Below are 14531 nucleotides of genomic sequence, written 5' to 3'. Positions count from 1 at the left end.
TGACAAGCCAGCGCCGGTTTTCCCATTCAAAATGGGAGCAAGAGCCACGGTTCTGGGAGCGTTTCAGCAGCGCCCACTGAAGAAAAAAAAAAAAAAAAAAAAAAAAAAAAGGATAATTAAAAACAAAATCAGGGGCAAAAGGGGGGCATTTTGATGCATTTTGACTCACGGTGAGAGATTGAGAGATTTGCTCCTCTCTGAGGCTCAAATCGAGACTTGTTTTCCTCCCGGCATTTCAACTTTGCATCCCCCTGCCCGGAGCAGCCACCCCTCCCACCGCACCCGCGGGAGGGAAAAACCCAAACCCAAAACCTTTCTGCGAGGGACCAGCGGAAATCAGTCGGCGCTAAAAAATAAATAAATAAGATAATTGACAATGCCCATCGATCGCTGCGGATTTTCAAGCTGGAGGGATAGGGGAAAAAACCACCCCGACCCGGCGGTACCTGCAGAAAGAGGGGAGAGGAGCCGCCCGCGCGCGGAGACGCGGTGCCCGCAGCCGGGAGGGCCCGGAGGGGTGCGGATGTGTGTCCGTGTGGGTCCGTATGTGCCCGCGCGCGCGTCCGGGGGTGCGAGCTAACAGCCGCCCTTACCGGAGCCCTCGGGCGCGGGTCCGCGGCGCCGCTGCCCGGCGCTGCCCTGCCGGGTGCCCGCCCGCCGGCGCGGAGGCTGCGCGGCTCCGGCTCCGTCGCTCACTCCGCCTCGGCCATCGCCGTCGCTGCTCCGCTCCTCTGGGCTCAGCACCCAAATTTCGCTTCCCAGTATTCCGACCGCCGCTACACAACAAAAGCTTTCTCTTTATCAAGACAGTAGTAATACGTCCCAGGGTAAACCGGATGTGAAATAGGCTGTGACTTCATGCCAGAGAGATTTTATTTTAGAAAGGAAGGTGGTACCAAGCTCTCATCTAGAGACCAATCCGCCCATTTTTTATATGCAGCACAATTTAACTTCCAGTGCTCTCGCCCTAATCCCTTTCTCTCTGGCTGCAGACTCAAATCCTTCTACAATCTGCAGCATTATTATTACTGGGGGGAGGCTGCGCGGCCGGGGGAGGCTGCGCTAAGCATCTTTATAGACACTTGCAGTTTACAAAACAGTCTATTTTAAGGGTCGTACATGAAAAATATAACCGATCTGTGTTAGCGTTCAACTTTTGATCGAGTATTTAGTCGAGGCATAAATATGAATGAAGGCTGGCCAGGGGTATTGAGGATGCAGCACTACGAGCGTGTGCCTATAGACTCTGTGCACCTATAGGGACCTGGCGGCAGACCATGGCTGTAACCAGACGGGGACAGAGATGCTGTGCAATACTAATTAAACGTAGGTAACACGCATTTTGGGCGAGACCCGTAGGAGATGGATAGGCTCCAGGAGCCGGCGGCTCTTCCCCACTTCCACACGCCTTTAGTCGGCAGGTACCACGTTCGCCCGACGCGGTCCCGGGGCTCAGCTGAGGACTGTGCTCGGGGGCTGCCAGCCCCTGCCCACTGTCCCGCTGTCCCTCAGGACCCCGCTGGGCACCGGAGCCGGGACATTTCCCGGCACCGGCGGAGCCCGCGGAGCCTCCGGCTCGCTCCCGCGGCGGGTGGAGCTTCAGCCGCTCTCCGAACAAGCGCGGTGGCCCTGCCCTGCCCCACCCGTGGTGACCGAGGGGCACAGTCCTGCCCCACGTTAACGTCACTTTAACCCCTATCCAGACCTCCTCCCCTCAGGTGGGAACGAGCTGGGCGAGCCCGGCGGGCGACGGCACTTCTGCGGAGAAACAACGAGAAAGTTGGATGCATCAGGTCCAGAGAGGCGTCGGTGTGCGGGGGAGCGCAGGCAGCGCTCACCTGCCCAGCACAGGTTATGGTCCCTTTAGTTCGAGGCGCCTTTCACCAGCTCCAAGCCTTCTGCAGAGATGCCAGACATTGCTGCCACGAGCACAACGTGGTCAGCTGTCCTTGCTCTGGTTAATGTAAAGATAAAATGAAGTCCTTCATCAACGTATCTCTTCCTTATAAAGCACTACCAGCATCTGTGGGGTGGAAAAAAGAAATTCCTTATATCATATACACCTACTGGATTTCAAATACCGTCTACTTTCCCTCTTCTCAATGCCATCACTGATTTAGTTTCTGTTCCCTCCTATGATGCTGCTCCAAGGGAGATCAAAATCCATATATCTTGTCAGAGATAACCTGAATTGATATCTTGCATTACAGTTAAGCTATCTGTTGCAAGCTTTATCCAGATTTTTAAATCAAATATTGCACATTCTGTGCATCCTCATGAAATGCATGATCTGTTTGTCTCTGTAACAGCACAAGAAGGTTTTGATTTGACCCAAGAAACCAATGACATTCATAGCTAAGGCTGGCAGTAACTTCCAAGGTGGCAATCATTTCGGATAAGTGCCTGACATAACAGCCTAAACACTGCAATGATTTTCCTAAGCACAAGGAGAATAGAAATTTTGCTTATCAGAGTGCCCTGGCGCACCAACTTTACCCAGTCATTATGATCAATGCTGAACAGCCACAGGTTATTTTAAAGGCTTGCAATGGACTTTTTGCTTAGTTTCTTGGCATTTCCAATGTAGCTCATCTCATTTTGATTCAAGGCTGTTAGCAGTGCACAGAGAAGTAGGGAACAGAAAAACCTACCCACTTCCCAAGGAAATTACAAGCAGTGGCTTTTCAAATCACTATTACATAGACAGAGTCTTAGTGCCTAGAGGGATGTTTTTAAATATGCAACATTTTCACCTTCGTTTGCTCTTAGCTAACACAATTTACTATGTTTTTGTTCTTCCACTGAAGCACAAGAGAGTTTCGCTTAAGCAACAAGTAAACTGAGGCCCTCGCCTGAGTTTACAAAAACAACACAATGAATTTTTATTAAAGGACATGGACATTTTGTAGCTGTAAAACCACTGAGATTCCTTCCCCTGTCAATAGGGCATTAATTATATCCTTATAATGACCTTAAACTATTTTTTCTAGATGAATAGTATGTATTTGCAAAAATAAATAAATATTCAACATAGCTTTAATATTTCATTTTCCCCTTCATTACTCATGAACAAAGAGGTTGTAAGTACATTTGCTCTTTGTGTGTGTCTGGGATAGGTAGCTGGACAGAAAGATGGGCTAAAAAGTGGGTGATTGAATGGATAGAGATTCATGTACCTATGTGCACTTAAATCTGAGCAAGTGGAAAGCTGAAGCAGTTTCAGAGCCCAGGAGACATAGCCTTGCATCCTATAGTTTTCTTGACTTATTTTAATTAGTATATATACTATGGCAACTGTTTTTAGTTTACTAAAGTGTCAAGGGTTACACATGATGTTCTTTGCCTCTTTGCCTCCATGGACATAATTGCTGGGTGCCAAAGGATTATATGATTTCCTGAGTTCTCACTGGGTGAAAATATTGACCTAAAATTGAAAAGTTGTTAATTCTCTCTCTAATTCACATCTGCTCAGAAAGTAGGACAAAACTATTTTTCCTCCATGGCTGAGATTCCTGTCCATCAGTGCTCACATATAACCCAGATTTTCTCTTTTCCTTTCAAAAGCTGTTATCGTAGTTATAATGTCATTCCATAGTAAAGGCTAAGAATATTTGGATGATATCAAGCAGATAGGCTGTTTTATTATGGATTGTGTTATCAAAACAAATACTTAAGAAATAAATAAATAAAATACGAATTGTTTTTACGAGCAAAAATGCTCTTTTGAAGGAAAAAAGCTAAGTGTCTTGCTTTTTCTCTTTTTCATCTGAATTCCGCTGATCTAATCCAAACATGACTAAGGGTAATGCATTTATCAAATAAGTCCATCTGTGGATTTCAGGCACCTAACTTAAGAGGATATCTTTGGAAATCTCAAGCTATATATAGCAATGTGCATAGTGCCAGTGAGTCTTAGGGTCATATGATTTCATTCTTGAACAAATTGTTCAAATGAGAAAGGAAAGATGCCTTTGAACATATATCTCCAGGTAACTTAGTATACAAGTGATGTGCATCTCTGCAGTTTTACAGTCACACTTGGAAAAGGAAGATGTCAGGCTAACTTTTTTTTGAGCCAGATTTATTACTCCACAAAGTTTCCCAAAAGAGGTTATGTCTTTCATGTCACATGGGAATGTAGAACTATATCCTTTAAAAACAATATTATTAAATCTAAACAGCCAAAGCAAGCTTGGCACAACTCCTCTGTGTAGTGCTTTGAACCCTGATGTTATTGCAAGTGATTAGTAGCAGTGAAGTTAAAACAATTGAATCCTAATTTAGTAAAATATATATTTTTAAGTGATGGATTAAAATTGACATAGAGAAAGATTTTCAAAGTAGTTAGAACTATTTTTGCTTTTAAATTTCTAGTAAGCACTTTTTGAAGTCTGGCCTATTCCTTTGATATATATACACATAGACATATCTATATTATTTAAATAGGTCACCTGAAAAGAATATATTTTTCCAGTCTTGTGGGTTTTATCATGTTGTTCTTTGTGTATGCAAAATATGCATATGTTTTATTTTAGTTTAGGAATATATAACACAACTGAAATTCCACAGCAGAATGCTTTGACACAATGTGTCCTTAATAGCCAAGGGATTTGAATAAAGCAAATGAAACTCAGAGATTTGCTGGCATACAGCAGATCAGATGAAGAATTAAAACAGAAAGACCATCTGCTCCAAAGCTTTGAACTCTCTTATTTACAAGTCCTGCTCTTGTGATTAAATGGAAATATTTTGTAAAATATATGACTCCAATTTGATTTCTAATTTAATGTTTCAGTAATATATCAAAGTACTGTTGTTAACCCTTTAGTAGACATAAAAAAAAATTCAATGGCTTAACTTTTTTTTCTTCCTTTAATTTACAGCCACAGTAAAGAAAATAAGACATATACTTGTCACTTAGTGGTGGATTTTTGTTTTGGTTTTGTAAAAGGCAAGTAATGATACACAAAACAGTTCACTCTTTTAATTCCTCTTTCATTTTAAAATAAGGTTTTATTCATCATCTCTTTCCTCTTCAAAAAATTAGTAGAGGGAGAAAAAAGAGAGAAACTTTTAGGGAAATGCAACTGAGAATCTTCATGAAAACAAGTTGCACTATTTCCAGAGTCAGTCTCACTTACAATGTCAATTAAAGACATTTGAATGTTCTTTCTAGAACTGTGTTGAAAATTGGAAGTGACATTTCTTTGAACTCATTATCTATTAAAAATGGAATAAAGATGTAAAATAGCTGATGCCCAGAAATTCAGAGATGATGATTGTCTCTTGAGCTTTAAAGTCTTTAAGTACAGTATTTCAAACAGAAAACCGAGTTACTGACAATTTTCTCAGATTTTCTAATCCACAGAGGCAACAATTTATTATGCCTTGCCATGCTATTGCCAAACATAACCACAAAGTTTAATCTGTAAAGCCAAAAATGGAGTATTCTTTCCTAAATAATAATAGGATTTCTAGTTTGGTGTCAGAAAGGAAGAATGGCATATTCATCTATTTTCTAAAACAACCCATTGTGGAATTTACAAAAACCACCAAAAAGAACAAAGGTCACAACTCGGAACTTTTGGGGATTACACAAGACTTGTAAATCCAGTGGTGATCACTGATGAGGTCTTTGTCAGGAGACTTTTCCTCCAACAGCTGGATTTATCTGCAGTGGACTACAAGCAACATATGTGGTTATCTCCTACAATCTCCCTGCTGCTGCTGAGGTGAAGTCTTGACTAGAGATCTACAGTCTCCTGGAGCTTTCATAGTACAAGATCAGCTGTCCTTAAACAACAAGGCAGCTCTCCCCACAGAAAATGAAGAGGGTACTCCTGGCATTGTGGTGTGTCAGTCAGTTATATTTCAAAAATAAGTAAATAATTTTGAGGGTTACTGTCCTTCCTGATCTGCAGATGGAAGAAAAGATTAGTTTAAGACTCAGATCTTAAAATGATGACTCGCAGTTTGGTGTACTTAATGACAGTTCATGTTCCTATGGACCAATGAACTCACCTGTATCTTCATATCTTCTTAAGTAACAATATTGATCTGTAATGATGATTTTTCCTAAAGTTGGATAGGACAAAAATCTACGTAAGGAGAAGTTCTAGATTACTCAAAATTCTTGAAGATCTATACTTCTACTTTTTTCCTTTTAAAAAATTATCAAACCATACAATGTTTAGTGCATTAAGAAGCCCTTGATACTGATCATTTGTGGAAGGAAAATTAGTGACTATGAGAGGAATGGCAGTAAACTGAAATAAATATTAACAGAGATAAGATAAGAAAAAAAAAAAAATTAAAAATTAACAAAAAATCATTAAGAAAAACTTCAGTTCACCTGTCCTTCTATAAATACTTATGTTTGATTGAACTAAAAAATGTAGAGTCAGAATATCTCAATCTGTATTCAGATAGATGCTTAAAACATGTTTAAATCCATTCCTTTTCAGCCAAACATTTCAGAATCCACTAAAGGCCATGGGTTATAAATATTCTTAAACTTAAATGTGTCCCTCTAGGCTGAATTTTGCTGCTGTGTGCTTTGGAAACCAAATACCCTGCTGACTTCTCAGGTGACCTTAGACACATTTACTGTCTCTCCCTGTCTTGGTGCCTTTATCTGGACTGAGAAGAGTGCAGCCTGTAAAGTTCAATTAGCCCAAATTCCTGTAGATTCCAGTGGGTGCAGTGTTAAGCTGGAACTTTTCTCCAAATTTTTGAAGTCACAGAAATTTGTAAAGCAAAGGTAACGAACACATTGCCTTATCAGGTGCTGATCCCACCCACAGTTAGAGGCACAGTGTTTGATTCACCCATTCCTCCTACTCCAGTGCCTTCCTCACTTCCTAGAGATAGTGACAAGGAGACTCATCAGATGATTTTATCTTCCAGTTGGAAGCACCATATGCTTCCTGACTGCTGATGTCACTGCATAGAGCTCTGCTTGCTCAACTGCAGTGCACTGTCAGAGTTCCCCTGCATGCACTGTCCTGTTCTAGAGGTTGAAGGCTGCTGTAGAAACAGCCACATAAATATTTTAAGTGATATTCACATTTTCAAATTTAATTTTTGCATGACCTGCTTAGTGCAAAAAATCCAAGTGTAGTGAGGGTTAGCAAATGGAGATGGGGAATACACGGGGGCAATCATTAACAGAGCGATGTAACGATACGATTTTTAGCTTAGATTTTGTACTCATCTCCTTTATAGTCCTTATCTAAAAGATAACTCTTCTGCATTTTCCTCCTATTTTAAAATTATTCATGTTTAGCTTTATACCTACTGAAATTACACAGGCAAAACCTATGTAATTTTTCCAGAACAGCTGTGCTGCAAAATGAAAGCTCCGGGTGTTAGTGGCAGACATTTACAGGCAATAGAAGAGCAGGGCAGGGTAGATGGAAGTTCTGCTGCCCAGGGCTCCTTGTTTCTAATCATTTGCCTTCTCAGGTGGACTTCTCCTGATTTATTTTCTAGTTTGTGTAGCTTATTTTTGGCTGTTACAGATTATATCATGATTTATATGTTTTGAATCTCCTTGCAGAGCCCCCAGTGTTAGTCAGGCAGTACTGAAATTTTTTAATTGATTAATATAATATAAGCTAGAGAGCTGCTTGATGAACTTTTAATTTTTTTCTTGCTCATTGAACCATGCTGACTCAACTACAATTCCTATTCCATCTATTTAATTCATAGAAAAATACCTCACAATTGTTATATTTGTATGGCAAGCTTTGCAACATCAAATCTGCATTTGCGATAGTTTGCATGGATGCTTATATTATACTAGGAAATGATTGTTTTCATCCAGAAGCAGACAAAATAATCACTGGGCTATAGAGGCAAAACCCCAAACAATTGAAATTCAATATTTTTTGGACATTATTAATGAATGTAAATTTTAGTTGGAATTGAAACTGTTTTGCAATCTAATTCTGCCCTTTATTCTAAGGGAGAACTCTAGAAATACAATTTCTGAAGGTCTCTAATAATCCAAGATGATCCAAGTGATTTTTTTTTTTTTTTAAATTTTTTTTTTTTTACTGTTGAGTAGTATCCACAGTTTTGTAGGTGTAAGGATTAGCTGCCCCATACATGTAACTGGCCCAGCTGAGCTGAGTTCACCTGGGTTGTTACAGTTCGATCTGGTCCCTGCCCACCACGCTGTTCAAACAAACTGGGATAAAAAGCAAGGAGGCTTGCTCAGGTAATATGTGAAATGGCAGCCAAGTTCATATGGAGCCACATTTAGCCTCCATAGTCTTTACTTGCTGCTTTCATAAAAGCTGTAATATTTACCAAGTCTTTGCTGTGGGGATATTGGTGTGCATTTTTACCTTTTGAGACTCCCAATATTAATTTGGTTTTGGTTTAGAAATTAAACTGTTTCTTATGAAAATTAGGAAACGTGTCTGCATAGAAACAGTACCTCCTAGGTCCATATTGGTTCCCTAAAAAGGGTTATTGAGCTTTTTTGTCTTTTTGACTGCTGCCAATCAAGAGCAAGGAAGTAGAAATTTGAGGAATATTTGAGCTAAGAGTTACTGGTGTTACTGTTAGGGAAGCTACTTTTGCTCTTGTGCTCAGTTGTGGGAAAAAGAGGTCTGTATTTTTGAGAGTAACTTGTTGGCATGGTTATGGAACCACCCTCTTGATTGCCATAGTCTACTCTCAGCAAAGAGAATGAGACTGCACAGGCTTTGGACAACACAATGCTATTATTAGCAATATTTCACAGACTGACTAAAAAGTTATTGTGACTTTCTCATTTTGTGGGAAGGTAACCACTAAAGCAGTAAGTTATTCATTTTCAAAGTATAACAGTTCTGCTGGTTATTAAAGGCAGGGTTCATCTCACCCATCTCCAGCTGTGACTAATTAGATGCCTAAAAGCCTTATGCAGACACCATTTTTAATTGACAAAAAATGAGATGTACCCTCACAATACCAATAAACATTTAGCTAAAACTTAGTTGCATAAATGTAATAATGCAAAGCCAGACCTATAAAATATTGCTGCTATTTTGTAGCAGTTTTGGTGGGTTGTGCTTTTTACACTTTTAAAATTTGTATCTCATCGACTGAGAGTTTGAGGACAAATATGCAACACAACAATATTTTGATACTGAGCCATGTGTGATGCCATGACAATATCTTCTGTTTTTTCAGGACAAAACCCTAAACCATATTGGTGTATGGGATCTCTTGTCAAGAGTGGAAATACTTTCCTCCTTGCAAACTAAAAGCAGTGTTATTCACTAACATATGTAATTCAAACAATAATTTGAGACATCTAAGTGTTGAAATTACTTAAGGCTGCAATACAACAATTTGCATGTGACGTTTGCTTTACCAAAATTCTGTGACAAAACCTTCAGCTGTAGTGGTATCATGAATTTCTCTGATCAGCTGGGCATGCCAATGGCCCCATGACTGCAAAACTCCTGGTATTTTCTTTAGTATGCAGAGTGGTTTGCTTTAGTAACTAAAATATATCAAGGTATGCTTTACCTTGGATACTAAAGAAAGAGACTGGAGGTCCTTTTCCGGAGACAGTGATACAAACTTATCAAGTGGGACAGCAAACCAGCACATGCCTGTAAATAAAACTGTTCAGTCAACAGAATTGTAGTTACTCCAACCTCCTAATGCTTGATCTTGGCAGGTAGCAACTAGAAAGGGCTCAGCCTTGGACTACTCCTCTTCCCAGAAAGAAACAAAACAGAAGAGAGAAGCTAAAGAAGTCTCCTGAAGGCAAAAATTCACTATCACAAAATATCTGCTGTAAAATATAAGTTCTGTCAAAATGGCAAATTTTGTTGTAATTTAGGAGAATCAGCCAGAAGGTGCTTAAGGAAATAATTCTGCCTGTAATTTTTATTTTTCTACCAATTTTCTCTTCAAAGAACAGAATATGCACTCTTCACACTTTTTCCCACATGGTTTTTCTGTGCAATTTTTCTAGTTCTATCTTTTCATTTACCTTGAAATTAAGTAACATAGAAAAAAGTATCAGTCACCCAAGCAACTCAGGCATTTTCCCCTAGTTTTGGAACACATGTTCATTAAGCATAATCATTCCTACTGTCTAAAGCTAAAACTTCTTTTCCATTAATGTATTACTGTAGAAACATACAGGGTGCAGGTAACAGATTGTAGCTCAGATTTTTCCATTAAAGCTCAAAGGTTTTTATTTTCTAAGTAGCATAGCAGGAATACACATATTTTAGAAGTTCTTACAATCTAAATGATGAAAAATAATTGAAATCAGAATACGCTTCAAAGATAGCCTTTTTTATCAACCCCTCATGTAAATGAGGATTTATGTTAATGTCTTATTTGTATCTTGTGGCCTTTTGAAGCAAATGTGGCTGTTCCTATTCCCTGCAGTTTGGCTCACATTAGGGAGGAGTCTCTGAATGTCAAAATTCAAATCATTGCAGATTAAACATAATCAAATGATGTTCTCCAGGTGTGTATCTGATATGGTCCAGTAGTAACGCATATTCAGCCTACAGGGCTGGACTAGAAGTAACCCTCTCAAAATGCATAAAGGTTGGGTGATGATCCACAGCATCAGCTATTTTGCTCTGGATACCTCTATCTACTGGTTTATGGTACATCTTAATGCAAAGCCAGCCTATGACATTTAAATATTCATAATAAATTTTATTTTACGTTAATCCACCTTACCTTTTGCCATGTGTTTGAGGCTGATGTTACAGATTTTAGACGTGCCAATATCCATGTCCCCAACACTCAAAATTATTTTCGGGAGCAGACCTGCATATATCTGTTTATGGTTACGCCAGCCATGAGTTTCTCTGATTTAGAATGTTGTCTCCCTGCTTCCAACATCCTATGGAGCTCTGCCTTTGTCTTTTTCCATTTTTTTTTTCACTTTTTTTCTTCTCATGTCTGCAAGAATAGGCCTTGGCTGTGTAAAATAGTCATTGTTTCTTGCATTATCAGATTTGCTTTTTGTCCTACATAGGATTTTCTGTGGGGTCCTAGTACCAGTTCCATTTTCCCTTCCCTGCTGTATGCTGACATTTTTATGTGTATTATTAGGAAAAATGAGATCAATCATGCAGATTTATTGAGCAAGCACAGTTGAGCCCTTTGGGCAAGACTCCTTTAATTTCTTGGGGTATGATTTTTTTTTTAATTTCAGAAAGTACCTTTTACAAACTTGGACTGCCTCGAAAATTATTTAAACCAGCAAAGTGAAATACCCAGAGCAGTTGGCTCATCCTCTCCAGCAAGTCAAGGAATTTACAGTCATGTAGCCCATCCTGCGCCTCACTCCCATGTCCCTTGAGAGACAGACCTGCCAGTTCCCTCTGTCACAGCAGGAATGAAGAAGTGGGATTATGGAGATCATCATGTGGAGTATGTGGGGTGACTGGAGGGAGCCAGAATCGATATCTCCAGTCATTATTATTGTGTCAGTAGGTAATGAGGATCTGGGCATATATTCAACAGCAGAATCAAGAACTTTAAATACAGCTTCAACAGTATAGAGCATTATCAGGAATAAATTCAAAGCAATCTTTGAAAGTGACCTAGCTTTTTCTCTATCAACATTTATGCACCTTATTAAAGATTATTTGTGTGATTTAGAATGCCATTCCCCTGTGAGCTGTTCCCCCATGTTCTAGTGAGGGTTATGATGGTGGGGAAGTTTGGATTTCCTTATGTTTCACTGATCTCATTAGAAATATAAAGAAAATTCTTAGATTTTTTTGAATAAAACAACACCCTGAGCAACTTCAGCACCTGAAAATAAATATCTCTTTAGAACTGGTCAAAAATGCTATGGAAATACCCATTCTTAAGCCTGTTAGCAGTGACACTTAATTCACCAAGACTGCCTACTGTATATTCCTGCGCCTTTTAAAATAGAAGCAGCTCAGCACTTTAGAAAGTTCTGTGTAGGATTTTGTTTTGAGAGCCATATTCCCTCCAATCCATTGACAGAACTTTATATCAATGATGAGATGGTTTCTCTTACTGCCTGTGTAATCACTAAAAAGTCAATTACTGCAAGAAAAAAAAAGCCATTCATGTCTATTTTAATATTTATATAGGAAGCACTAGCCTTTTCAATATTAACAGTGACTGAGCTTAATTAAGCAATTCAAACTGAGAAAATACAACATAGTTTACTCCTCATCAAATTAATGTACCAGGTATTGTCAATGTGGGACCTATTCACAAAAAAAATCTGCTAATGGCACTGTTTAGTAGAACATTTCATTAAAATGTTTCTTGACCTCCACAAGATTTTATAGAGCAATATGCTGCAAACAGGGGTGTTACGCTAAGAAGCAACTCAGAGTCCTCAGGCAGGTGCAAAAGGGAGCTCGTTTATTCCAAAAACCAGGCCTTTTTAAGCAATTAGGCCTTTATCAGTAACATTCCATTAAAGCACAAGAACCATCATTCAATCAACCATAATTCAACCAACCACCATAAACCACGATCTGAACACTTGATGTTACATAACTTGTTTTCTATGGTTACGTATGTTTTCTACCTCTATTCCAGCTTAGTCATTACCCAGAATCCTTTTCTACTTAGCTAAAGTAACAGAAGCGAACCATGATTTTTACAAGGGTAACAAAGCCTTCCTTTTATAAGGTTTTACCTATCTGCAACACAGGGGATGCTTCACCAACTCCTCTTCATACATTTGAAACCTAATTAAAGCAAACATTTAGTGAAAAACTGTCTTCGATTGACACAAAGCTCAAGTGGGCATTTCCATGTGTAATATGGCAGGAGGGGTTTTATGTGTAAAATTTCTTTAACTGTACCTTCTAGACTATTTATTGTATGTGTGTGCACTTAGGGAAAAAAATTTACTAGTACAAAGCCAGTGTAAAATAGCAAGTGCCAAAAGCACAGGATTAGAAGCCTAGGTTTGAGAGGTCTTTAGTGAAGAAACACGGGTTATATGGTTTCACAGCTCTCAGCCTCTTTTATTTCTTTTGTAAGTTTTGATTTATTCAAAATATTATACAAAATTAGAAAAAGTGTGTAAACTAAATATAATTGCTGTTATATAGTGAACAATACTGCTTGCAACAATGAAAGGAAAAAAAATCTGTTTGGAAAAATGTGTGCTAAAATGAGATTATAATTGATTTTTTACCCAAATAGATTTTTATTGAGTTATAAAGAGAGACAGTTTTTACAATTAAGGTGAATGTATGCATTTATTTCAGTATGCCAAATTAACACCTTTACAGCAAATTTTTTGACAGAAGAGATTTTTAAAGACCACTGCAATGAAGAATGACTGACAATATGGAGTAACACGGAAGGGACCTCACTAGTTTTTTACAGGAGGAAGAAATTGGAAAGCTAAAGCTCTCAGAGGGCAAGAGTCAGCAATGTAACAAGGAAGTCCTTATCAGAATTGTGTCTGTTCACCTACTACATAGCAACCATTGCAGTTGAAATTCAAGTGACAGGTGTCTGAAGGTACTATAGAGAAATGTGAAATATGTTTGTGAGATGTCCAATCCTCACAGAATTATCTTAAAGAATTAAACATAAAAATGCAAAGATGTAGAAAGAGCTGTCCTGATAATGAGTAATAAACAAATAATTTTTTACTATAAGGCATTCTTTTTTGATGGCAATGATGGCATCATGGTAAGAATTAATGTTAATATCAGATGCTCTTATGTCACTCATATGGAAGGAATAACTTGGAAGGATTTTTTATGCTGCAGTTTGGTATTGCTTAATAGTTTCACTACCTACTGTAAAGCGCAGCTTCCAAAGATTCAGAACTGAACAGGCATTTCAGGTAATTCTATCTAATTTGCATTAAGATTTAGCAAAAAAAAAAAAGGAAACAAACACCAGAACAAAATTTATGTTGAAACTCTTTAAACTTTCTGTAAAATATGCTGGATTTTTCCATTGTTATAGCCACATAAGAGAGTTTTTCCAGTGAAGTGATGGGGACAGGCAATTCATACGAATGCACAATAGGCAAGCTCCCTTCAACTTGTCTTAATGCAGGTTTACTGCGGTGGAGGAAGAAATATTAAACCAACAAAAACTTTAAAAGATCCTGAAGGGTGAATTTTCATCCTTTCTCTCTCTTCAGATATAATATCTACATGTATTCTCTACTCCTTGGTAATTCTATCAGACTATTGTAGTGTAGAACAGTCCCATTCAAAAGGGGTATTTTATGCCCTACCAGTACTCATAGTTTTATTTCAGTTTTCCTTGCCTCACCATCAGGAAGCCTTTGTCCCAGCATGGCCTGTGCAGAAGTATTTGTGCTTCAGCAAGGGAGCAGGACTTTATACTCCTGAGTTGGTCACAACAATTGCAAAAACAACTTGTGACACCTGGGAGTGTCCGTGAGTTGACATCCATGTTTCAAGTGTGCAATCACAAGACTTAAACCTGTCAAGTGAAAGAAATTTGGTAATAAAAAGTATACCAAGAAAAAGAAAGCCAAGGCTTGCACAGAAAAGAATCAGCAGAGG

General features: G+C 38.8%; 1 protein-coding gene across 3 annotated transcripts in view; it reads right to left on the bottom strand.

The window, feature by feature from the left end:
• The window catches only part of GABRA1 (gamma-aminobutyric acid type A receptor subunit alpha1), a 43055-nt gene extending 42064 nt beyond the window's left edge, over window positions 1–991 (bottom strand). The window contains exon 1 of one of the 3 annotated variants that reach the window (XM_048320188.1): window positions 594–991. The gene's annotated coding sequence lies outside the window, so the exon portion shown is untranslated. Of the gene's footprint in view, window positions 1–169; window positions 238–446; window positions 543–593 lie in introns of those variants that run through there. The other 2 variants (XM_048320191.1, XM_048320190.1) reach the window with 2 other exon arrangements.
• Between the last annotated feature and the right edge of the window lie 13540 nt (window positions 992–14531).

The sequence above is a fragment of the Corvus hawaiiensis genome, chromosome 15, assembly GCF_020740725.1.
Source record: "Corvus hawaiiensis isolate bCorHaw1 chromosome 15, bCorHaw1.pri.cur, whole genome shotgun sequence".
Lineage (NCBI taxonomy): Eukaryota > Metazoa > Chordata > Aves > Passeriformes > Corvidae > Corvus > Corvus hawaiiensis.
This window is presented reverse-complemented; position numbering and strand designations above follow the sequence as displayed.